At 39.1% G+C, this 25,794-nt stretch overlaps 1 pseudogene; it reads right to left on the reverse strand.

Moving 5' to 3' along the window:
- LOC123284164 (centromere-associated protein E-like) overlaps positions 1-25,450 on the reverse strand; it is an 84,463-nt pseudogene extending 59,013 nt beyond the window's left edge.
- Between the last annotated feature and the right edge of the window lie 344 nt (positions 25,451-25,794).

Raw genomic sequence — 25,794 nt, forward strand, 5'->3', positions numbered from 1 at the left:
AATACTGCTACCAGCTATCCAGCAAGCCCAGTAATGTGTGCATGTCATTCTAGATGCTTCCTTCTCCCTTTCCATGTCCCCATGTTGAAACAATCACAAAGTTCTGTCGAGTCTGTCTCCCAAATAGCTCTCCAATTTACCCATGTTTTTTCCATCTCCAGAGCCACAAGCCTTGTGGAGGCCCAATCAATTGTAGGTACACAGTAGCCACATCTTTCTAAACAGCAATTCCAATCATGTTACCTACAAGGCTTTCCCATATCCTTAGCATAATGCAATGTTCGAATCCTACAATGTGGTTTAAATGCCCCTGCCACCAGAATATTTTAAGTCCAAGAAATATGTTTTCTCACGACTCCAAGCTTTTGTACATGTAGATGTCTAACCGGCATACTTTTCCCTACCCCTTTCCTTGGGCTGTTTCCTACTCATGGCTGAGCCAACAGATGGTTTTGATGCCTTCCATTTACCTGGTATGGTGGACTTAAAGGTAGCGTCTATTAATAATAATCTTAACAGCATACACTTATTGAGGATTTGCTGTATGGAGAGTATAGTGTTAAGCACATTCTATATATCACTTCACTTAATTGTCACATCAGTCCTATGAGGTGGGGATCAAGCTTTCTCACAGATAAGGAAACTGCAGCAAAAAGTATTTAAGAAAGGGCCCAAGGTCGAGAGTTAGGAATTGACAGAACTGGGATTCAAATCCAGAAAGTCCAGCTCCAGAGGCCATTCTCTTAACCATGACACTATCACTCCCCAAAACATCTGCTGGATAAATAAACCCCTACTCTGGTAAAAACAAAAGCACACAGACTGGAAGCCAGAATTTTGATTACTATGTTGATTTATAGTCTAGATAAATTTTCCTGAGATTACTATTTCTGTTTCATTAAATAGAAAATATTACCACATACTCTAGACACCTGTGGTTTCCAATCACCTAATCAATTTCATTAGAATTTCATAAGAAGTATAGTGCAAATAGATTCCTTGACTACATCCCAGACTTTCTGAATTAGGATCTCTTCATATGGGAATCAGGGTTAAGTATTTTTAATGAACGTTCTAGGTGTTGTTGAGGTATAGGCAAATACACAAAAGGTTCTTTCCTAAAATATACTGTATCAAAGGATAAGAAACACATAGCTATATAATAAGCATATAAGAATACCAATTCTATTCCCTATATATCAAGTTTAAGCTGTCATCTTTCATAAAAAAAATAAGACCCATATATGTGCTGCATACAAGAGATGCATTTCAGACTTCAAGACACTCACAAACTGAAAGAGAAGGAATGGAAAAAGATACTCCATGAAAATGGCAATGAAAAGAAAGCTGAGGTAGCAATATTCATATCAGAAAACATAGACTTTAAAATAAAAACTGTAACAACAGACAAAGGGCACTACATAATGATAAAGGGAATGATCCAACAAGAATATTTAACATTTACAAATATCTATGCACCCAACATAACAGCACCTCGACATATAAAGCAATTATTAACAGACATAAAAGGAGAAATAGCAACACAATAATAGTAGAGGACTTTAACAATCCACTTACACCAAAGGAGAGATCATCAAAACAAAAGATCAATAAGGAAATGGCCTTAAATGACATATTAGACCAGATGGACTTAGTACACATGTATAGAACATTCCATCCCAAACCTGCAGAATACATTCTTTTCAAACGGACATGGAACATTCTCCAGGACAGATCACATATTAGACCACAAAACAAGTCTCAATAAATTTAAGAAGACTGAAATAATACCCAGCATCTTTTCTGACCACAGTGGTATGAAACTAGAAATCAACTACAGGAAGAAAATCAGAAAAGCCACAAATGGATGGAGCTTAAACAAAATGCTATTGAACAACAATTGAGTCAAAGAAGAAATCAAATGAGAAATCAAGAATATCTGGAGACAAATGAAAATGAAACTACGACAGGCCAAAGTCTATGTGATACAGCAAAAGCGGTTTTAAGAGGGAAGTTTATATCAATACAGGCCTACCTCAACAAAGAAGAAAAATCCCAAATAAACAGTCTAACAGTGCACCTAAAGGAACTGGAAAAAGAAGAACAAAGCCCAAAATCAGTAGAAGGAAGGAAGTAATAAAAATCAGAGCAGAAATAAATGAAATAGAGACTAAAAAAAACCAGGAAAAAAAATCAATGAAACTCAGCGCTGATTCTTTGAAAAGATAAACAACATCGACGAACCTTTAGCTAGACTCACCAAGAAAAAAAGAGAAGGCTCAGATAAATAAAATCAGAAATCAAAGAGGAGAAATTACAACAGATACCTCAGAAATACAAAAGATTATAAAAGAATACTATGAAAAGCTATACGCTAACAAACTGGATAATCTAGAAGAAATGGATAAATTCTTAGACTAATACAACCTTCCAAAACTGAATCAAGAAGAAGTAGAGAATGTGAATAGACCGATCACCAGTAAGGAGATTGAAACAGTTATCAAAAACCTCCCAAAAGATAAAAGTCCAGGACCAGACGGCTTCCCTGGTGAATTATACCAAACATTCAAAGACTTAATCCTATCCTTCTCAAACTCTTCCAAAAAATTGAAGAAGAGAGGAAGCTTCCAAATTCATTTTACGAAGTCAACATCATCCTGATACCAAAAGCAGACAAGGACAACACAAAAGAAGAAAATTACAGGCTCATATCACTGATGAACATCGATGCAAAAATCCTCAACAAAATACTAGCAAATCAACTACAACAATACATTAACAATTTCATACACCATGATCAAGTGGGATTTATTCCAGGGATGCAGGGATGGTTCAACATCTGCAAATCTATTAACGTGATACACCACATTAACAAAAATGAAAAATACAAATCCCATGATCATCTCAATAGATGCAGAGACAGCGTTTGACAAGATATAGCATCCATTTATGATAAAAACTCTAAATAAATTGGGTATAGAAGGAAAGTACCTCAACATAATAAAGCAGATTCAGTGCAATCCCAATCAAATTTCCAACAACATTTTACACAGAAATAGAACAAAGAATCCTACAATTTACATGGAACAAAAGACGCAGAATAGCCAAAGGAACCCTGAGAAAAAAGAACAAAGCTGGAGGCGTCACACTCCCTGATTTCAAAATATACTACAAAGCTATAGTAACCAAAACAGCATGGTATGGCATAAAAACAGACACACAGATCAATGGAACAGAATCAGGAGTCCAGAAATCAACCCACACATCTATGGACAGCTAATTTTTGACAGGGGAGCCAAGAGCATACAATGGAGAAAGTAGAGTCTCTTCAATAAATGGTGTTGGGAAACCTGGACAGCCACATGCCCAAGAATGAAAGTAGACCATTACCTTACACCATGCACAAAAATCAACTCAAAATGGATTTAAGACTTGAATGTAAGACCTGAAACCACGAAACTTCTAGTAGAAAACATAGGCAGTACACTCTTTGACATTGGTCTTAGCAGCATATTTTCAAATACCATGCCTGACTGGGCAAGAGAAACAATATAAAAAATAAACAAATGGGACTACATCAAACTAAAAAGCTTCTGCACAGCAAAGGAAGCCATCAAGAAAAGGAAAAGACAGCCTAACAATTGGGAGAAGATGTTTGTAAACCATATATCAAAAAAGGGGTGAATATCCAAAATATACACAGAACTCATACATCTCAACAACAAAAAAACCAAAAACCCAGTTCAAAAATGTGCAAAAGATCTGAATGGAGATTTCTCCAAAGAAGATATACGGATGGCCAACAGGCACATGAAAAGATGTTCAACATCACTATCAGAGAAATGCAAATCAAAGCTATAATGAGATATCACCTCACTCTTGTCAGAATGGCTATAATTAACAAGACTGGAAACAATAAGTGTTGGAGAGGATGTAGAGAGAAGGGAACCCTCATACACTGCTGGTGGGAGTGCAAACTGGTGCAGTCACTATGGAAAACAGTATGGAGATGGCTCAAAAAATTAAGACTAGACCTACCATATGATCCAGCTATTCCACTCTTGGGTATTTATCCAAAGAACGTCAAAACGTGAATGCGTAAAGATGCATGCACTCCTATGTTCACTGTAGGCTTATTCACAATAGCCAAGACTTGGAAGCAACTTAGGTGCCCGTCAAGGGATGAATGGATGAAGAAGATGTGGTATATATACACAAGGGAATACTACTCAGCCATAAAAAAGGATGAAATCTGGCTAATTGTGACAACAAGGATGGACCTTGAGGGTATTGCTGCTGAGAGTAAAAAGTCAGAGGGAGAAAGTCAAACATTGTATGATCTCACTCACAAATAGAAGATAAAAACAACAAAAGACAATCCCATAGCAACAGAGATTGGATTGGTGGTTACCAGAGGGGAAAGGGGGAGAGAAGAGGTTGAAAGGCATGATTAGGCACATGTGTGGTGATGGTAATTAGTCTTTTGGTGGTCAGCATGATATAATCTACATAGGAATTGAAATATAACGATATACACCTGAAATTTATATACTGTTATAAACCAAAGTTACTGCAATTAAAAAAAACAATAATAAAAAAGAAGAAGAAAAGAAGCTGTTGTCTTTTAAATTTTACTTTTAATTCCTGTTGTGATGTGAGGGAAGAAGAGGTCACTAGCATTCGTGTTAAGTTTTGAATTTTCTCAATCTGCACTTTTTGAAGCAAATCTTTTTCTTCCAAAAGTTGGGCCAATTGGTCTTTTTCCATTGCCTGGGCCCGAGTCTCTAAAGAAACCTAAAGAATGTAATATTGGGTTACATTAATAAATGTAGGTAGGTTTTAAAACCTTGAAAGTATAGTTTAAAAAAATATAAATTTGTATGTGAGTTTTGAGAATTTTTCTTTTCTTTTTTTTTTGCTGAGGAAGATTCACCTTGAGCTAACATCTGTACCTATCTTTCTCTTTCTGCTTGAAAGGGATTTGCCCTGAGCTAACATCTGTGCCTATCTTCCTCCATTTTGTACATGGGACAACAGGACAGCATGGCCGCCAAGTGGTGTAGGTCTGCGGATGGCAACTGAACCCGGGCTGCCAAAGTGGAGTGCAACAAACTTAACCACTAGGCCACAGGGCTGGCCTGAGAATTTTAATTTTATTGAAATAAAATATGCCCTACCTGCAGAACACCAATATGCAGTTACCATAATCAATAATTTCTCAAACTTATAATAGGGTAAAATATACATTTCTCCTCATGTCACTATTCTATATGCCATGTATAAGATTATATCAATGCTGTTAAAGCAATTCTATTAATTGACTAAAAATATATAAATAGGCAGAGAAATCATAAAGCAGAGACTTGAATACCTATAGCAAAGGAAGAGAGATCCTTCTAAGACCGCCATTTGACATTTTAGGTCATTTTTAAAAAGATCAGTAAAATGTAAGTTTTTTACAGACTGGGGACCATGATGGTTTAAACAAACAAATGGTAATGACAAGCAATTATGCTATCTTATTAGATTGCTATCTTAGGGCTAGAAGAGGAATTCAAGATAATGTAAAATGAAACAAAGTAGTTTTAAACACTATTCATCGTCTCTCTTTTTAACCTAATTCTCTGTATTTGTGACAGTTTTTATCTCTTAAAAAAACGTATCTCTACTTGGCCCATTTGAAAATCTCAAATTTTGCCCTTTGGAAATGAAAAACAAAATCTAAAATAATTTCAAGAAACCAAATCTTGCAGTTTATAGTAAAGTTTTTACGGGTTGATTTCTCCTTAGTTAAAAACTACTTGTTTTAAATTTAGATTGTAGAACTCAGATATTGAGGATTTAAGAGTCTCTGGGCATGTAGGCAGATCTCAATTCTAAATCCATCTCTATTCTTTACTGAAATACACAGTTCATACATACCTCCTCTAATTGTTTTTTAAGATCCATTATTTCTTTTCTATATCTTTTCAGGAGAGCTTCATCACTAGACACCTCATTGACATAAGGAGTATTCTTCATATATTTAGCAGTGCTGGCAAACTGGGAAAAAATACAAGAGTGTTAAACGTTGACACCAAAAGATTAGTTTAATTAATATTTAGGTTTCTTGTAATTTTCTTTTGTAAAGAAACATCAGTAAAAGCTTCCCAGGTGGCTTACAGCTTCTGAACACACAGCATTCTACGTCCCTGTAACAATGTCCATAACTTACCTTTGCCACTAGTCTTCAGGAGGGTCAGAGAAATATCTTGAAGACAGATGCCAACAGAGAGCCTACACACCCTGGCTCACTGGAATCCATCTACTCCTCAAAGTCCAGGGCAAATGCTCCCTCTGCGCTGAAGCTTCACTTCCAGTCAAAAGCACCTCTCCTTCCTTTGAACTCTGTCCTACTTATTAGCCACTTAACTTTTAATCCAAGGAAATCACGCTGGAAGACAGGTCTTATCTTCACTATAAGACTATAAATTCTGTGAAGCCAGGAACGCTATCTCCTACCTTTGTTTCTCTGACAGAACCTTGATCCAGCGCTCAATAGCTACTTAAAGTGATGTTTCTTAGAGCATGAGTGTCAAAAGTAACTTTAACTGGGTACGTGAGGGTGCCCATTAAATAACACTGAACCCTTCATTGAGACAGCTATTCTACTGACAGTTCTCATTCTTCTTTTCTTTTGAAAACAGAAAATACAGGCCTTAGGCTCAGAGCAAAGGCAGGCAACAATTTGTTAGCAGGAACTTAAGAATTATTTTGTTATAAACACGCACACCCATTTTTTGGGTCACCTTCTGTTTGTTCCAAGTGATAACCAGTTTTTCATTTATGGGACTGATAGAAAGTTTCCTTTTATAATAAGTTAAATTTAAAAAGTGAGTTATTTAAGAAAAAATCAAGTCAATTTCAATAAAATATTGTTGGATGTGGCAAAAATTGGGGAGGCAGGATATGAATGATTGAAGTTTGGGAAGATTAAGGAATGCTATTTAGTAGACACACCAATTTTATTTTAACAGGTATGTTATGTCAATTACAAAAAATTACACCTAATTTTAGTAGCTAATTTTTCCTTCTGAAAGATGATTTCCCCCATATTGATTCGAGATAAAAATCAAACTCACCTGGAGAGTAGTCAGGGTTTCATCCAAAGACACTGGAGTAATTGTGCAGATAATGCGTGTTTTTGCATTTCCTCCCAAGGAATTCTGGAGAATTCGTGTTAATTTGCTATCTCGATAATTTATGAAACCACTTAGTGAGAGATGAGTTTGGGGAGAAAAAGAGTAAAACTTTTTATATAACAAAAGTGGTTTATTTTTAACGCAGAACCTTAAATTTGCTACAGTTTAAAAAATTCATTCTTTACTGGTTACTTGAGGCAGAGCAAAACTACTAACTAGAAAATATTTAAAATATAAAGTAAATTTAGTAGGTCACGGTCATACATATAAGAAGCAACGCATGCTCATAGAATCACAGAAGCTTTTGAACATACAGGGGTATCAGTACATTTATTTGAGTGTCACTGAAATATCATAATTTTCAACCTAATGAAAAACGTAAGCATTAATAGGTAAATGTACAATGGGACAAACTTACCCAACTTGTCCATCACTAAGTTTCTTGATCACTTGTCCCAAAATAAATAAGCTACGATTTATATTACAGCCTTCCTTGAGTCGCACACCTGCATTTATTAAATAAATAAGAAAACAAATTGGCCCCTGTACTAGATGATGAACTTATTTATCAGTAATTTATGGGAGAAATTAGAAATTGCAGGGTCAGATGCTACAGTCTGTGCTTCAAATTAGATCTGCGCCCACCTTTCCTCCCACTGCTGACAGGCGCCCTTCCCTTCCTCCCACCCATCACGTGAAGCAGAAAGGCTCTCACCCAAGAGAAACAGCTCGAAAAAGACGACTAAGAAAAGAATAAGAATGCAGGAAAGCCCATGTCTGCACCACGTCCTAAAAGAGCTCCTCGAACTCCTCAATTCAAATCTATTTTTCCAAACCTCCAATACAGGCAACTAATGACGTGCAACCAAGTTAGTTCCTAGAGGTTCACAACCAAAAGTCCTTATTTTTAAACTGTTAATATGCTCACATGTCTTAAACGGAAGTCTACTGAAAAAGGTTTCTCTCACTTTATTCTCCTTTCAACCAGTTCCTATCGCTCTAACCAAGAACTATTATTAGTTTATTCTTCTAGAGATTTTTAGAAATACAAGTTCATACGTATTAATTTTTCCCCTTTCTTCTTTACATAAATAGTAACATACTATACACACTATTTTGCACTTTGCTTTTTTCACTTGGCAATATATCATCTATCTTATTGGTAAACATTGGTCTTTTTCACTCTTTTTTACAGCATAGAATTCCATTGTATGGATGTATCAGAATTTATTTACCTAGCACCCTGCTGAGGGACATGCAGGTGTTCAATCTGCCATGTACACAAAAAAATACTGCAACAAATCCTTCTGAACAGCAGTTATTGCACAGGTGCGTTATTCAGCTATTGCTGGAATACTGCTGTTTAACAAGCCAGCTTAAAGCAACAGGCATTTATTTCTTGTTCACAGGTCTGAGGATCCACTGGTGTGGTGGGTACAGGCCACACTCAGCTGAGTGTCTCTATGTCAGGCTGCAGGAAACTAACACAGAGAGAGGCCTGACATCTTTATGGTTCTGAAACTTCCCATCTAAGTATGCGTTTTCATTTGTCTCAGTGTTTGGTTACCTCTTTCAGGTCTGTTTTAATGTTTTCCTTATTTTGGTCTTATACAATTTTTGTTGAGTTTCTTCCTAGGTATTATGCCTTTTAAGTCATTATTGCAAAGGGGGTCTTTTCGTACATTAAATATTCCAACCGGCTGTTGTGTTAGGAGGTGCTCATGTCTATAGATTAATTTTGTATCCTGCCACTTTTCTGAATTTCCTTACTGATTATGGTGTTCATGGGACTCTCAGGAGCTTTCCAACTATAAATCCTGTCAACGACAGAGTTTCATCTTTTTAACTAACGCTACAGCAGCACAAAGCAGATAATAAGCCAGATAAGGAAGCTGCTTTTTCTGTTAAAGACTTTTATCACAAAATTATCATTACTTTATTAGTCTCTAAAATGCATGGTGGCACTTTTACTCTGTTAAAGAACAGGAGGACGTTCAGACCAAAATATTTCATGAGTTTTCATTACCTTCAGCACCTGTTTGAGCAGCTCTTTCACTGCCTGCAAGATCAACCAAATTCTGCAAGACATGAAAATAAACCTTTAGGAAGTGTAACTTGAAATAATAAAATCCAAAGTACTGGAAGAACATTTTTAACCCATGGTTTATCTGAACACCCCATCTGTTTCCTTGTTTCTCACCTCACTATTTAAGCCTTCCCTTGTCTGAGTCAAACTGAGCTCAACATCTTGTTCCTTCTTTATAATACCTCCTCCATAATGCTGCCAGAATAGGTTCACTTTCCTACACAAAGTTCGAAATCTTACCATGGTGAATACGATTCTTTATAATCCGGCACTTGTGTTGCTCTAGCCTCATTTCTGTCCATCAGTTACTCTTAACTCTGGCTGAACTACGGACTATGCCCTCCACACCATGCACAGCTACCCTTTGCCATTCCCTGTGTTTCGCTGATTCTGATGTTCTAGTCTGCCCCTACTCTTCCTTCACGACCAAAGGCAACTGCCACCTTCCCAGTGTAGCTTTGTCAACTTGATCCTTCCTTCCCTATACCGTGAATGAATTGACCTTTCAACGGTGTACCCAGAGGTCTTTATAGATATGACTGGTTATTATAGCACTTACTGTGTTGAGCTACTTATTTGCGTCTCTGACCACACTGTAGCATCTTTAAAACCATGGGCCTCTCTTCCATTTCACAAATATTGTTGGAAAAAACTGACTGCCTGTCGTGCTGCAGGCAGCACGTTAGGTGCTAGGGATATGGCAGCGCAACAGACAAATGAGGACCCTGCTCTCAGCTTATGTTCTGCACAGGGTGGGACTCGGGGAGGAGGAAGTTAGTGAGAGGAGAGAAAAAGACAAACAAATAAGAAACATAGCATGTTAAGCGTAATACAGACAATTTAAACAGAGTGTTAGAAGTGGGAAGAGGAAAGGACAGGACAGGCTCTTTGGGCAGGATGGCAGGGGAAGTCCCCCAATTCAGCTAAGATCTGGAAGGACGGAGAAGAGGGAGCCAGCCCTGCAAAGACCAAGGGAACCATACTCCAGATTAAAGAACAACCAGCACACCAGTCACAAAGCAGAAATGAGCTTGGTGTGTTCAAGAAATGGAAAGGGCAGTGTGGCAGAGTTGGTGAAGGAGAGATGGGACAAGATAGGGTACAGAAGCTGGTTTTTCGGATGCAATGGGAAGCCATTGGACGGCTTTGACAAGAGTGACATGCTTGACTGAACTTCCTCAAGGGTCACCTGGGCCCCTGGGGGGCAAACAGATTGGAGAGGGGCAAGACCATAGCCAGGAGCCCAGTTAGGAGGCTGGGGCAGGAATGTGAATGGAGACAAGGTGGCCTGGACTAGGGAGGTTGCCATGGAGACAGTAAGTATGGAGGGATGTCTTCTTTACTCTTTTAATCTCAGAGCCCAGTCCTGGGCTCAGAACACTGTAAAGCCTCCGCAAATATTCTTAATGCATTAAAAGAAAGTCAAAGATTTAAATTATTTGTCTCTGTGGAGACCTCCAGTGATGAGCAGGTGATTACACACTTCTGCTTTGGAGTCCTGTCTCAGATACTTCTTTCTTTAAAACATTCAAAGAAGTCTCACCTTTCCTGTGTAGTATCTACCACAGATGGCCTAGATACATAATAAAGGGGTGAAGTGGTGGTGAAGGCAGCATGAACTTAGGTATAAAGATGGGAATAAGCATTAGTGTTCAAAGATACCAAGTGGCCCAACCTATCCTTAAGAGAGGAGCGCACATGGAGCAGAAGGACGTCAAGTTAGACTGGTTAAGAGTGGCCAGATCTTGTCCAAGGAAGTGACACGACACAAGCTTAGTGACATCAGAAATCTGCATAACAGACTGAAGAAGCAAAACCAGGTCATGGGGGCCAGGTCCAGGGGAATGATACAGTAAATCAAGAGATGAGGACTTGAGTATGACACCCATGGAATGCTAAAGGGTAGCATCAATAAAAAACGGGGATGACGGGACAAAAGAGAAGGCAGAAAAAGATGAGGTGAAACTGACTTGGGTTTCCAGCCTAGGTGACCAGGATAACACTGATAATACTGGAAAAAAGGAATATTCACCATGGTAGGAAGAAATAACTTGGTTTTAGACATACTAAAATTTGAGATATCAGTGAGACACACCATTATAACAATCTTTAGGAAGATATGAATTAGAACTCAGAGCTCTAGACAAAATAAATATATGGCTGTCATCAAAAGACAAATGTGAACCAAATGTCAGAGGGCAACGGGGAAGTAAGAAAGGCCACAGAACACGCCTGAGTTTTTGTTAGAAAGGTAGGGAAAAGAAGCCACAGAAGGGAACAGAGACGGAGCAGAGCTAAGAGAACCTGGACATTATTCTCCCAGAAAGGCCAGGAGACACTCAGAGACTCCCTCCAAAGAGCCAGAAAATGACTCTGGGGAAGACTTCTTTCCAAGAAGATACTTAGAGTGAGCGGGAGGCTGGAGGGCTGGACTTGATGATATCTAAGGTCGCCAGATAATAGAACATCAAAGAACACAAGAAAAGTCACCAAATGGATCACTGAATATGTCAAGAGTATTAAAGCTACATTATTAAGAGAAAAGTTAAAAATTGCAGTGAAATATCACAGGCCAGGTTTGGAAAACAAAACAGAAGTTAGGTTTTGTGGGGTTTTTTATTGCTAAACTGAAGAAAGAATAGGCTATTATAATAGACATTATACTGTGTAGTAAAATAACTGGGGTGAACTAGAATTAGATACTTGAGTGATTTTTCAAAATCTCAAAGTGAATAAACATATTATAGATTTACTCGTTTTTTCCCTGAAGTTTTCAAATAAAATAATCTTTATTTTTTAAAGATTGGCATCTGAGCTAACATCTGTTACCAATCTTCCCCCCGACTTCTTCTTTTCCCCAAAGCCCCCCAGCACACAGTTGTATATTCTAGTTGTAGTAGGTCCTTCTGGCTGTGCTATGTGGGACACCACCTCAGCGTGGCCTGATGAGCGGTGCTGGGTCCGCACCCAGGATCCAAAGTGGCGAAACCCCAGGCCTCCAAAGCAGCATGAGAACTCAACCTCTTGGCCACGGGGCCAGCTCCCAAACAGAATAATCTTAAATCGTATCCCACATCAAGCTAAAGAATTTAGGTCCTGAAGACAGAGAATAAAGTAATAATGGTAAGGAATAGGAAGGAAGCACAAAAACAGAGAGAATTGATACAGCGCAGCAAGAAGGAAATGGGAGGTTTACTTATGTGGTAAGGAGTGTTTGCATAATGCTTATGTTCACTCATTCAACAAACAGGTATTGAATATAAACTACATACGATGTGTTGGGGCTATAAAGATGAATTAGACATTACTCTTCCCTTCAAGTGATTTACAGTCTAAAACATTGTGCTCATGGACGGGGTGGGTAGAGCAAAATGGCGGGGTGAGGTGACCTGGGACTCTCTCCCCTCCAAACTACAACAAAGGACTGAAAAAAAACTGAATTTCAGCTAATAAACCTAATGCCAGGAGATCAGAGACCTAGAGTATCAAAAAGACGGAGGACAGAGACCCTGCTGCTGGCCTCAGAGGAGCTGGAACAGGGTAGGAGAGAACTTCGCTCCCTCCCCTAGAGTCTGGGATCACTGCCGCAGGTGAGGGAAGGAGTGGGGGAGGGGCCACGTGACCGGGGGATTGCCCAGGACTCCTGCCGCCGGTATAGTGGAAACCCGCTGATGGGGGAAAGCTTCCGTGTGTGGGGACCCCATAAACCCAGGGCCTCAGGAGACCAGAAAACAGAACTGATCCAAATCCAGATCGGCGAGCCAGAAAAACAGCCCCTCCCCCTGGCAAACAATGCTGGGTGCTGCCATCTTGTCCGAAGGCGGAGAGCTCAAAACACGCGGCTCTCAACCCCCATATAGTGGCAACAGGCTGTAACTGCAACTCAATTCTACCACCATGTGAAAAAACCGCTCCTCTACCATCCAGCAATTTATAAAAGCTCCAGACCAGAAGGAAAACAATAAAAACACAGAATTAAGTCCTGAGAACTTAGAAATAGGTAAACTAAGTGAAAATGAGTTCAGAGCAGCTATAATCAAAAAACCCAATGAGATAGAGAGAAAGATAGAGAAACAAGCCAACGAGTTCTGGAGTTACTTCACAAAAGAGATTGAAATTATAAAGAAGAATCAAACAGAATAACTAGAGATGAAAAACACAATGGACCAGATAAAACAGAATACGGACTCCCTGAATGCCTGTGTAGACACCAGAGAGGAGCAAATTAGCATAATTGAAGATATACAGGCCGAATGGCTCCAGACAGAGGAAGAAAGAGAACTAAGAGTTAAAAAAAATGAGGAAAATCTCTGAGAGATAGCGGATTCAATGAGAAGAAAGAATTTATGGATAATAGGAATTCCCAAGAACGTGGAAAAGGAAAATGGAGCAGAAAGTGTTCTTAATGAAATTATAGAAGAGAACTACCCAAATCTAGGGATTGAGGGAGAAATGTGTGTAGAGGAAGCTTTCAGATCTCCTAGATTTGTCAATGTGAAGAGACCTACTGCAAGGCATATAGTAGTACAAATGGCAAAAATGAAAGACAAAGAAAGAATACTCAGGGCAGCAAGACAGAAGTAAATAACCTACAAAGGAACTCCTATCAGACTTTCAGCAGATTTCTCTGCAGAAAATTTACAAGCTAGGAGAGAATGGAGTGACATATTCAAAACTTTAAAAGATAAAAATCTTCAGCCAAGAATACTCTATCCAGCAAGAATATCCTTCAGATGTGAGGGAGAAATTAAATCTTTTCCAGACAAACAAAAGTTAAGGGAATTTGTAACCAAAAGTCCTCCACTACAAGAAATCCTCAAGAAGGCTCTCATACCTGAAAAAAGAAAAAAGGGAGAAAGGGGACACAATCCACAGAGTAGGGAGACAGATAAATAGAACCAGAATAGGATAGCAAATATTCACCTATAGCATTAGGACAAAGGTAAGGAAACTACCAAAGCAAAGTGGATCTTATCACTCTAACTACAAACTCATAACACGAGTTGGAATAAGAAATGAAAATAACGGGGCTGGCCCTATGGCCAAGTGGTTAAGTTCGCGCGCTCTGCTGCAGGCGGCCCAGTGTTTTGTTGGTTCAAATTCTGGGCGCAGACATGGCACTGCTCATCAAATCACGCTGAGGCAGCGTCCCACATGCCACAACTAGAAGGACCCACAACGAAGAATATACAACTATGTACTGGGGGGCTTTGGGGAGAAAAAGGAAAAAAATAAAATCTTAAAAAAAAAGAAATGAAAATAATAATTTAGGAGGGGAAGAGCAAAGGGACTAAATTAGTCTAGGCCAAGTAAGTAAGAGACCACCAGAGAATAGACTATATTATACACGAGATTCAAAATACAAACTTCAGGGTAGACACTAAACTAAAAAACACAACAAAGCCACAAAACATAAATAAGGAAAAAGCTAAGAAACCCAGCATAAGAAAGTGCAGTATTAAATGGGTAGGCTAAAGCACACAGGAAGACAAACACAGGAAAACCAGATAACGAGCAACAGATTGACAGCATTAAGTCCACATGAATCAATAATCACTCTCAATGTAAATGGACTGAACTCTCCAATAAAAAGACACAGAGTGGCAAAATGAATTAAAGAACAAGATCCAACAATTTGTTGCCTCCAGGAAACACACCTCAGCCTCAAGGACAAACACAGGTTCAGAGTGAAAGGGTGGAGGACAATACTTCAAGCTAATAGCAAGCAAAAAAAAACCAGGTGTTGCAATTCCTATATCAGACAAAGCAGATTTCAAAATAAGACAGGTAAAGAGAGACACAGAGGGACAATATATAATGATCAAAGGGACACTTCATGAAGAAGAAATAACACTTATAAATATCTATGCACCCAACACAGGAGCACCAAGATTCATAAAGCAACTATTAACAGACCTAAAGGAAGATGTTAAAAACAACACAATAATAGTAGGGGACCTCAACACCCCACTCACATCAATGGACAGATCATCCAGACAGAAAATCAACAAGGAAATAGTGGAGCTAAATGAAAAAACAATTGGGCTTAATAGACATATATAGATCACTTCATCCTAAAACAGCAGAATACACATTCTTCTCAAGTGCAAATGGAATATTCTCAAGGATAGACCATATGTTGCCAAACAAGGCAAGCCTCTACAAATTTAAAAAAAATTGAAATAATAACAAGCATCTTCTCCGATCATAATGCTATAAGGCTAGAAATTAATTAGAAGAAAAAAGCTGAGAAAGGCACAAAGATGTGGAGCCTAAACAATACACTACTGAACAAGCAATGGATCGTTGAAGAAATTAAAGAAGAAAAAATACCTAGAAACAAATGAAAATGATAACATGCCATACAAACTCATATGGGATACAGCAAAAGCTGTGTTAAGAGGAAAATTCACTGCAATACAGGCACATCTTAACAAACAAGAAAAATCCCAAATAAGCAATCTTAAACTACACCTAACTGAACTAGAGAAAGAAGAACAAACAAAGCCCAAAGTCAGCAGAAGGAGAGAAATAATAAAAATCAGAGCAGAAATAAATACTATTGAAACAAAAAAGGCAGTAGAAAGGATCAACGAAACAAAGAGTTGGTTCTTTGAGAAGATAAATAAAATTGACAAACCCCTAGCCAGACTTACAAATAAAAAACGGGAGAAAGCTCAAATAAACAAAAGCAGAAATGAAAGAGGAGAAATAACAACAGACTCTGCAGAAATACAATGGATTATAAGAGAATACTATGAAAAACTCTATGCTAACAGAATGGATAACCTAGAGGAAATGGATAAATTCTTAGACTCCTACAATCTCCCAAAGCTCACTCAAGAAGAAGCAGACAATTTGAACAGACCAATCACAAGGCAAGAGATTGAAACAGCAATCAAAAACATCCCAAAGAATAAAACCCCAGGACCAGATGGCTTTCCTGGGGAATTCTACCAAACTTTCAGAGAGGATTTAATACCTATCCTTTTCAAGCTATTCCAAAAAATTAGGGAGGATGGAACACTTCCTAACACATTCTATGAGGCCAATATCACGCTGATACCAAAGCCTGACAAGGACACCACGAAAAAAGAGAACTGCAGGCCAATATCACTGATGAACATAGATGCAAAAATTCTAAACAAAATTTTGGCAACCCGAATTCAGCAATTCATCAAAAGGATCATACATCATGATCAGGTGGGATTCATACCAGGGACACAGGGATGGTTCAACATCCGCAAATCAATCAACGTGATACACCACATCAACAAACTGAGGAATAAAAACCACATGATCATCTCAATAGATGCAGAGAAGGCATTTGACAAGATCCAACAGCCATTTATGATAAAAACTCTGAACAAAATGGGCATAGAAGGGAACTATCTCAACATAATAAAGGCCATATATGACAAACCCACAGCCAACATCATACTCAATGGGCAAAAACTGAGCACCATCCCCATGAAAACAGGACGAGACATGTATCATCACTTATTTAACACAGTACTGTACACACTTATTTAACACAGTACTGGAAGTCCTGGCCAGAGCAATCAGGCAAGACAAAGGAATAAAAGGAATCCAAATAGGGAGGGAAGAAGTGAAACTCTCGCTGTTTGCAGATGACATGATCTTATATATAGAAAACCCCAAAGAATCCATTGGAAAACTCTTAGAAGTAATCAACAACTACAGCAAAGTTGCAGGGTATAAAACCAATTTGCATAAATCAGTAGCATTTCCATATTCTAACAACGAACTAACAGAAAAAGAACTCAAGAACACAATACCATTCACAAAAGCAACAAAAAGAATAAAATACCTTAGGGTAAATTTAACTAAGGAAGTGAAGGACCTATATAATGAAAATTACAAGGCCTTTTTGAGAGAATTGGATGACGACATAAGGAGATGGAAAGACATTCCATGTACATGGATTGGAAGAATAAACATCGTTAGAATGTCCGTTCTACCTAAAGCAATCTACAGATTCAACACCATCCCAATCAGAATCCCAATGACATTCTTTACAGAATTAGAACAAAGAATCCTAAAATTTATATGGGGCAACAAAAGACCCCAAATTGCTCAAGCAATCCTGAGAAAAAAGAACAAAACGGGAGGCATTACAATCCCTGACTTCAAAACTTACCACAAAGCTACAGTAATCAAAACAGCATGGTACTGGTACAAAAACAGGTGCACAGATCAATGGAACAGAATTGAAAGCCCAGAAATAAAACCATACACCTATGGACAGCTTATCTTCGACAAAGGAGCAGAGTGCATACAATGGAGAAAAGAAAGTCTTTTCAACAAATGGTGCTGGGAAAACTGGAAAGCCATATGTAAAAGAATGAAAATTGACCATTCTTTTTCACCATTCACCAAAATAAACTCAAAATGGATCAAAGACCTAAAGGTGACACCTGAAACCAGAAGGCTTCTGGAAGAAAACGTAGGCAGTACGCTCTTTGACATCAGTATTAAAAGGATCTTTTCGGACACCATGTCTACTCAGAGAAGGGAAACAATAGAAAGAATAAACAAATGGGACTTCATTAGACTAAAGAGCTTCTTCAAGGCAAATGAAAACAGGATTGAAACAAAAAAACAACCCACTAACTGGGAAAAAATATTTGCAAGTCATATACCTGACAAAGGCTTAATATCCATAATATATAAAGAACTCTCACAACTCAACAACAAAAAATCAAACAACCCGATCAAAAAATGGGCTGGAGACATGAACAGACATTTCTCCAAAGAAGATATACGGATGGCCAATAGGCACATGAAAAGATGCTCATCATCACTGATCATCAGGGAAATGCAAATCAAAACTACACTAAGATATCACCTTACACCCATTAGAATGACAAAAATATCTAAATCTAATATTAACAAATGTTGGAGAGGTTGTGGAGAGAATGGAACCCTCATACACTGCTGGTGGGAATGCAAACTAGTGCAGCCACTATGGAAAACAGTATGGAGATTCCTCAAAAAATTAAAAATAGAACTACCATACGATCCAGCCATTCCACTACTGGATATCTATCCAAAGAGCTTGAAGTCAGCAATTCCAAAAGTCCTATGCACCCCAATGTTCACTGCAGCATTATTTACAATAGCCAAGATATGGAAGCAACCTAAGTGCCCATCAACAGATGAATGGATAAAGAAGATGTGGTATATATATATACAATGGAATACTACTCAGATGCAAAACAGAACAAAATCATCCCATTTGCAACAACATGGATGGACCTTGAGGGAATTATGTTAAGTGAAATAAGCCAGTTAGAGAAGGATAATCTCTGATTCACTCCACTCACATGAGGAATTTAAAAATGTAGACAAAGAGACCAGATTAGTGGCCACCAGGGGAAAGGTGGGGTGGGGGGTGGGCACAAAGGGTGAAGTGGTGCACCTACAACACGAATGACAAACAGTAATGTACAACTGAAATTTCACAAGATTGTAACCTATCATTAACTCAATAAAAAATAAATAAATAAATAAATAAATTCAACCCACCATTTGGGAGAAAAATTGCAATTAAGGGGGAACAAAAAGTCCCAGTATCTACGGACTGTTAAAATTAAATGATAAGAAAGACCACAATGGTTTCTCCTGTTGCAATAAATTCTTCAGATCTGTAGAATGCCGCAAACCCCCTCAATTCATTTTAATTTGCTTTCACTGACACGCATGTCCAACAGAACAGTAAGAAAAAAGAAAAAGAAAGAAAGAAACTACCTTGGGGGAAAAATAAAGTTTATTGGAAGAAACACTCCATTTGAAAACAAAAAGAAACTCTGGGTGAATCAGCATATGATCCAACACAACTTGGAGGATGCATGGGAAGGCCTGTGCTGTAAACCAAAGAGAGTGCCATCTACAGAATGCATACTTTGAATACATCGTCAACAGTGGCAACATTTCCATCGGTTAAATAAATGTAATTTTTTTCATTAAAAAAAATAAAAACCATAAAACATTGTGCTCATAATATAAAACGTATTTTTTTATTGTACTTAAGAACGAACTTGAATATGTGATTTATTTTTTAACCATCCCATCTAGGTTTCTGTTGATCTCACAAGTCTCAATTCTACTGGCTGAGACTAAGTTAAAAAAAAATCACCAAATTCCAAGATTAAGTTTTAAATGTAGATTGGAAAAAAAAACCCAAATCCTCTTTCGTTACTGGTTAGGAAAGGCCTCAACTCCTACAACCATTACATCTAAATTTTAGGAGATGGCAGCCATAACATAACAGGAAGAAAGACCCCCGAATTTTTCCTATATTTTAACTAGTTATCTCATGCTACCGATAAGAATAAACTACCAATTTATAGATGTTTTTCCCTATTTAGTTAACAGTTCTTATGAAACCAAACATCCAGCAGCTGAATTAAATTTTGCTTTGGCCCATAGAGTACATTAGCAGGGTTTACCAATACTCACCAAATGGGACACCTTGACAGATCCTTCACAATTAGAGGGTTCACCTTTCTCTCTACTTTCCAAAATCTAGACAGAAAAGGCAACTTGTAGAAAAATTAGTGTCTTCTTAATTGGAAAGACCAAGTAGAGAGAGAATTACCCACCATCCTAAAAATGGTATGAGAACGACTGCTCCTTTGATTCATCTTTGTGATTCCATAGTGTCTGTTCTCTGTAAAAATGAGTCATATTTCAGCGGCATATATTAAAATCCAAAGAAAAACATTAACTTTTACTGTAGCTTAAAAGTGAAAAGTGTGATTTGAAGCCTAAATACATTCAAGTGAATAGTTTTTACTATTCTACAAGTGTTTTGAGGAAATACAGCATAAAGTCTTACTTTCTCCCTTTGTGATCCACTTCAAAGCCATTTCTGGTGTATAAACAACTTCTTCTGTGAGATCAGCCACATATACATTCCTCTGAAACAAGGTTAATGATGGGAAGAGTAGAGAAATAGAAGTCACTTAAAAGTGTGCATCTCAAGAGAAGGTGCAAACTATTACAGAATTAATTTGTAGAAGTTAAAAGTAGAAAATGGAGAATATTACTCTGTATAAAAATAAGAAGTAAATCTATGATATTTACAATTTATATCCTATACCAAAGCACACCAAATTCTAACCTGATACTTCCATCTTGTTCTTTTGAGGCCCTTACACAAAAATATTACAACTGTCAATATTTCAAAATGATACACATCACTTAAAAGATGATCTCATAAACATTTAAGAAAGAAAACAAAAAACAAATCACAGAAACAGGAGACATTTTAAAAAATAATGGAAAGTAAAGGTTAATGTTCATGAACTATAATCCCAATAAGTAACTGTATTGTTTGAGCCACTGTTACTCACATTGAAGTCTTCCCGAATTATCAAAGGCTTCATTTTTTGAGTGTCACAGAGTAAGTCTGTAATGGTTTCATTGTATATCTCCATGTAAGACACACGTAAGAGAAATTCCCTATCAGGAAACTAGGGGAAAACATATGTAAAAACATCAGAGATCACCCAGTTATGAAAACCTAATACTGAATGTTGATGTGCTCATAATAAACATTAAAATATTCTTTGAGAAGTTATCTTTGTAAAACAAACAAAAAAAATCCTATGGTTCTATATTGACAAAAGTAAACACAAAAATATAAAAGCATTGGGGCTGGCCCCGTGGCCGAGTGGTTAAGTTCGCGTGCTCCGCTGCAGGCGGCCCAGTGTTTCGTTAGTTCGAATCCTGGGCGCAGACATGGCACTGCTCATCAGACCACGCTGAGGCAGCATCCCACATGCCACAACTAGAAGAACCCACAACGAAGAATACACAACTATGTACCGGGGGGCTTTGGGGAGAAAAAGGAAAAAATAAAATCTTTAAAAAAAAAAAAAGAAATATAAAAGCATTGTTTCAGAAATAATGAAAAGTATGGCATCATAAAATTCGAAGAAGAGGGTGCCCAGTCCAACTCTCTAAGCTTAAAATAAAACCCTACAAACAGATGTTCAAATAAGAACATTAAAAATCATTAAAACAGTAAGGAAAAAACAAATTGAAAACCCGCCTTAACTGATTAGGTTGCCTATCCTGGTCTTCTCACCACATCTACCCTCTCCTGCTCCTGAACGATCACGGACAGCTCCTCAAAGGCAGGGTTAAGATTTCTTGTTCCTCAATGCCTGCTTTGTGACAGGAGCAGCACTGCTTCAGGATTCAAGGGAAAGAATGAAAGGACTCTAAGCTCTAAAGCAAGGCTGTGGGGAAAGCAAATGTACGCTATGCCTTTCTTCCTTCCCCGTGGATAATCGAAAGAGAACTGTAAACCTGCTTCCTTCCACCATGACAAGAGGTGACTGCTTTTACCCGTATGTACCGGAAATTTGGCTATTTACCTTCTTAATTTTTTGGAAAATGTCATGAATTGCCCTGGGTATTACTCCCAAATAATCTTTTGAACCCATCATGGTATATGTTTTTCCTGAAGCAGTCTGCCCATAGGCAAATACAGTACCTGGGGACACAAAAACACACACACACAAAGATTGAAAAAGCATCGAGAGTATGTAAAACTATCAATACCGTTGAACACACACCCAAGACTAAATAAAACGTTTCTGCAGTGGATACAAACCATTGTAGCCTTGTATGGCAGAATCTATGATTGGTACTGTGATTTCCTCATACACATTTTTAGTAGATTCATCACTGTCAAAGACACGATCTAAAAAAAAAACCACACAAGTTAAACTAAACAAATCAACTGTGTTTTCACTTTGAATTAGTAGCTGCCCAAAGAAATAAAATTGTCAGGATATGGTATGATAAAATATTTAACTCACAATATTTTCTTCAACTTATTGGTCCTCTGAAAATACACTTCTCTATAAAGTAAAATGTGCTGGTTCTCACACAAAAAAACACAAGTCAGCTATCTTATGTGCTTTCAAGAGGCAGTGAGGCATAGTGGCTGAACCTGGGGATCTGGAATCAGACTGCCTGCAAATCCTGGTTCTGTCACTTACAAGGTATGTGACCTCGGGCAACGTGGATGATGTCTCTGTGCCTCACTTCCCTAACCTGTAAAGTGAATATATATTATCTTCCTTAAGAGAATTACTGTGAACATATGGTTAATACTTAGGAAATGCAAACTATTACTATTCTTTGAGAAATTTTAGTGTTTATAACATATCTAGCAAGAAGGCCTGGCTCAAACTAAACCAAGAAACACAGACAATTGGAAGAAAAGCACCGAGCCAAGCTGAAGTGTTACAGAGAACAGCTGGTTGGCTGGCTGCTGAGGGCTGGGGGTAGGTAGCATTTGCCATGATGAATCCACCAGTCCAGGATGTGGTCTCTCCTTTGTTGGTGCATCAAAAATGGACCACTCTCTCAGTGGTGGGCTCACATTAGAAAGCCCCCAAGAAATGGATTTGTCAGTCAGGAGGGAAATGTATCAACTGTCTTGAGAAATTCAGTGCTCACACGGCTTGCACCATGACCAACATCTGCACTTGCAGGTAGAACCCTATGGAAAACCAAAGTGCCATCTGAATGCTGCCAGGGGTCAGGAGTTCAGGGCAAGGAGAGATGGCAGGATGATTCAAATCTTAATACCAGCTGCTTTAGACAGGTAGGTGAGTCCAAACCCCTTGTGAGCATACACAGCTACTGAGAACCTGCAGCACTTGAGTCAGAATGCCTGTGTATCCCTTGTTCTTGGTTTTATCATCTCTGGAACATACTGTTCTACCTTTTAAAAATTTATGTTGATACTATCAAATAGTCCTTTACCAGGAATCATTTTCTATTCTATACATCTTTACTCTAAAGGCTTAGATATTGGCTTTCTAGCATAACACTAAGTCAACAACCTAATCACTCTCACTCCTAAGGTTGTTGAGGGGACCTTACTGTGCTTTGTGGTGCCTACGTGGCAGCATGGCAGTGTGGCTGGAACACAGATCTGACTCCTCCATTTGCTGGCTGTGTGATTTGCGTTTCAGTTCCTCATTAAAATGGGAAGGTACCTATCACATGGGCTTGTTAGGAGGATTAAATGAGTTAATATATATGAGGTGCTTAGAACAGTGTCCGGCACATGGTCAGCACTATACAGAATGTGCTAAATCAATACACAAATCAGCCTGGCCAACCTTGAGGGCCTCCAAGTCCTTTTGCCCTAGCTAGCTCTCGCTCATCCTACAGGTGCCGGGTACCTAAGCTAGTTAGATCCCCTGCTAGAAACTCCCACAAAGCCATGTCATCATAAGTGTAATTAGTAGTCTAAAGTCTTTCTTCCCACCATATGACAAGCTCCACAAAAGGGGCAGTAGGTACCCGCTGTATTCTAGCCAAGAAGGAATATCTTCACTATTTATTCTTTAAAGAGTTTTCTTGAAAATAATTGTGGAAAGAATATACCTAACTGAAAGATCTTAAAGATGACTTGACATTAAGCAACATATTTTGGGCTTACGGAGTCTTAGGCCACAAATACACTAATGAATAAGAGGAAAAATGTTAGTTTCAGTCATAAGGCATTATGACTATAACTGTGTTTTAAACATCAATTCATTATCTTACTTATCATAAAGGATGGATGAGCAATTTTTCAAATCTTCCACTGAAGCAGTTTACAGACGGCTTAGTCTTATCTTTAATGTCAAATCCAGTATTCTGGATAAGCCTTTTGTACTCTTAAAAGGAAAAGGATAATATGTTTACTTTTGATGCTATTATAAGCTTACCAAAATTGAAGGATTTACTTCCATCAACTTGATAAATAGCATTATTGTCAGTTTTCCAGTAAACTTGCGTATCTTCTCCAAGAGCTTCTTCTCTAAAAGAATAAAAACAGTGCATTTTATAACTAGTTTTGAAGTCTGTTATATGAAAGATAATTTAAAAGATTTCGTCTTCTGAAGAATATTTTAAAGGATGGTAATGACCTATACTATAATTGGGAGAAATGTGGAAAGTCCACCTTTAAGGGGTCACCACTTTTCAATGGGGCTTCCCTGACCTCCTGCCCTCTCACCGGAGCGTCCCTGGGAAGGTCTTCACGCCCTTCCCCCACCCAGCACTGTATGCTGAAAAGATACATTCAAACGCAACTCCGATTATCCTTCTTGCTTAACATCTTTCAAAACCATCCGAAATCCTCAACACACGGCACGTGAGACTTCGATCATGTTTATTTCTCTCTTCAACCTTTGCTTCCTCTGACTTCCTATATACACCCTAACTCAAGACAAATCAACTATCTGAAGGTTCCCCCAAGAGAAGAGATTTAATCCCTCTGTGCCTGGAATACCCCGACTTCCGTTTCCATCAAGTAACGTAACTATTCTTTCTCCCTGAAAAGTGTCAGGACTTTCCTGACACCAGCCCTGCCCGTCTCCCACGCCGTCATCTCGCTGTGGGGCTAATGACCCCTCCGGCACACTCCCCACCTGCCCGTCACAGCACCTGTCACAGTGTCGTGATGGTTTTGTTCCGGAGCTGTCTTCTAACGCATTAGATAATGAGCTCCTAGACAAGAGGGAAGTCCTCGTCTTGATATTCCCCTTTATTTAACACAGTAACATTTAACACATATTTCTCAAATGCAAAAATGTGTTAGTATTCTGAGGGAGGAGCAGAGACTAGAGAAGCAAACAGACATCATTTCTTGCCCTTCCTGCTCTCTCTATAGGGTTCATGACCTCTGTGTCTCCTCCTCTAGAATGTAAGATCCACGGAGCAACGACGGTAGTGTCTACACTGTACCAAAAGGAAAGAATTCCAAATGGGCGAATATCAGGCTCGCAGCGTCCTGAACGCTGAGCCAGCCGCCGCCGGAGCGAAGCCTGGGCGCAGCGAGCAGCCTGGGCCTCGCGCCCCGGGACACCGGGCGGCCGGGCCAGCGGCCAGCGCGCAGGGAGCCGGCTGCGCAGCGTCGAGAGAAGCCCCGGCCGGCCCGTCTTTCGCCCGGGCCGGGACCGCGCACCAAGGGCGAGCGGCCGAGCTGCCGACGGCCTACCTGCTGTTGAGCGGCCGCAGGCGCACGCACACGGCCACCGCCGCCTCCTCCGCCATCCCGCCGAGCGCCGGCCGGCTAGACGCCCGCGCCGCCTTAAAGGTCAAAATTTCCGCGACGCCGCGTCTGATTGGGCGGCGGCCCCGTGGCGTCACGCGTCGTCCCCTGCGTCCCCGGACGCTCGCCGCGGGGGAGGCGCGTTTCCAGCGTCTGGAGCAGAGGCGGCCACGGGGCGCGCAGGGCGGCTGTCCTGGCGGCAGCGGGGACGACGGCCGTCTGCTGGAAGCCTCTGGAGGGCGGGCAGCCGGTACGAACGCCGTCCTTCGCCCACCCTTGAAGACTTCGCAATCGGTGGGAAAACACGGCAGAGAAATTTTTTTCCACAATCAAAAGAGAATTACCACCTTTAAACAGTCATACTTTTTCCTGTTTTAATCTAAAAACCTTTAAAACGACAAGAGTTGAAAGTTACTACCCAGCCCAGAAACAAA

Source organism: Equus asinus, unplaced genomic scaffold (genome assembly GCF_041296235.1).
Source record: "Equus asinus isolate D_3611 breed Donkey unplaced genomic scaffold, EquAss-T2T_v2 contig_197, whole genome shotgun sequence".
Taxonomy (NCBI): domain Eukaryota; kingdom Metazoa; phylum Chordata; class Mammalia; order Perissodactyla; family Equidae; genus Equus; species Equus asinus.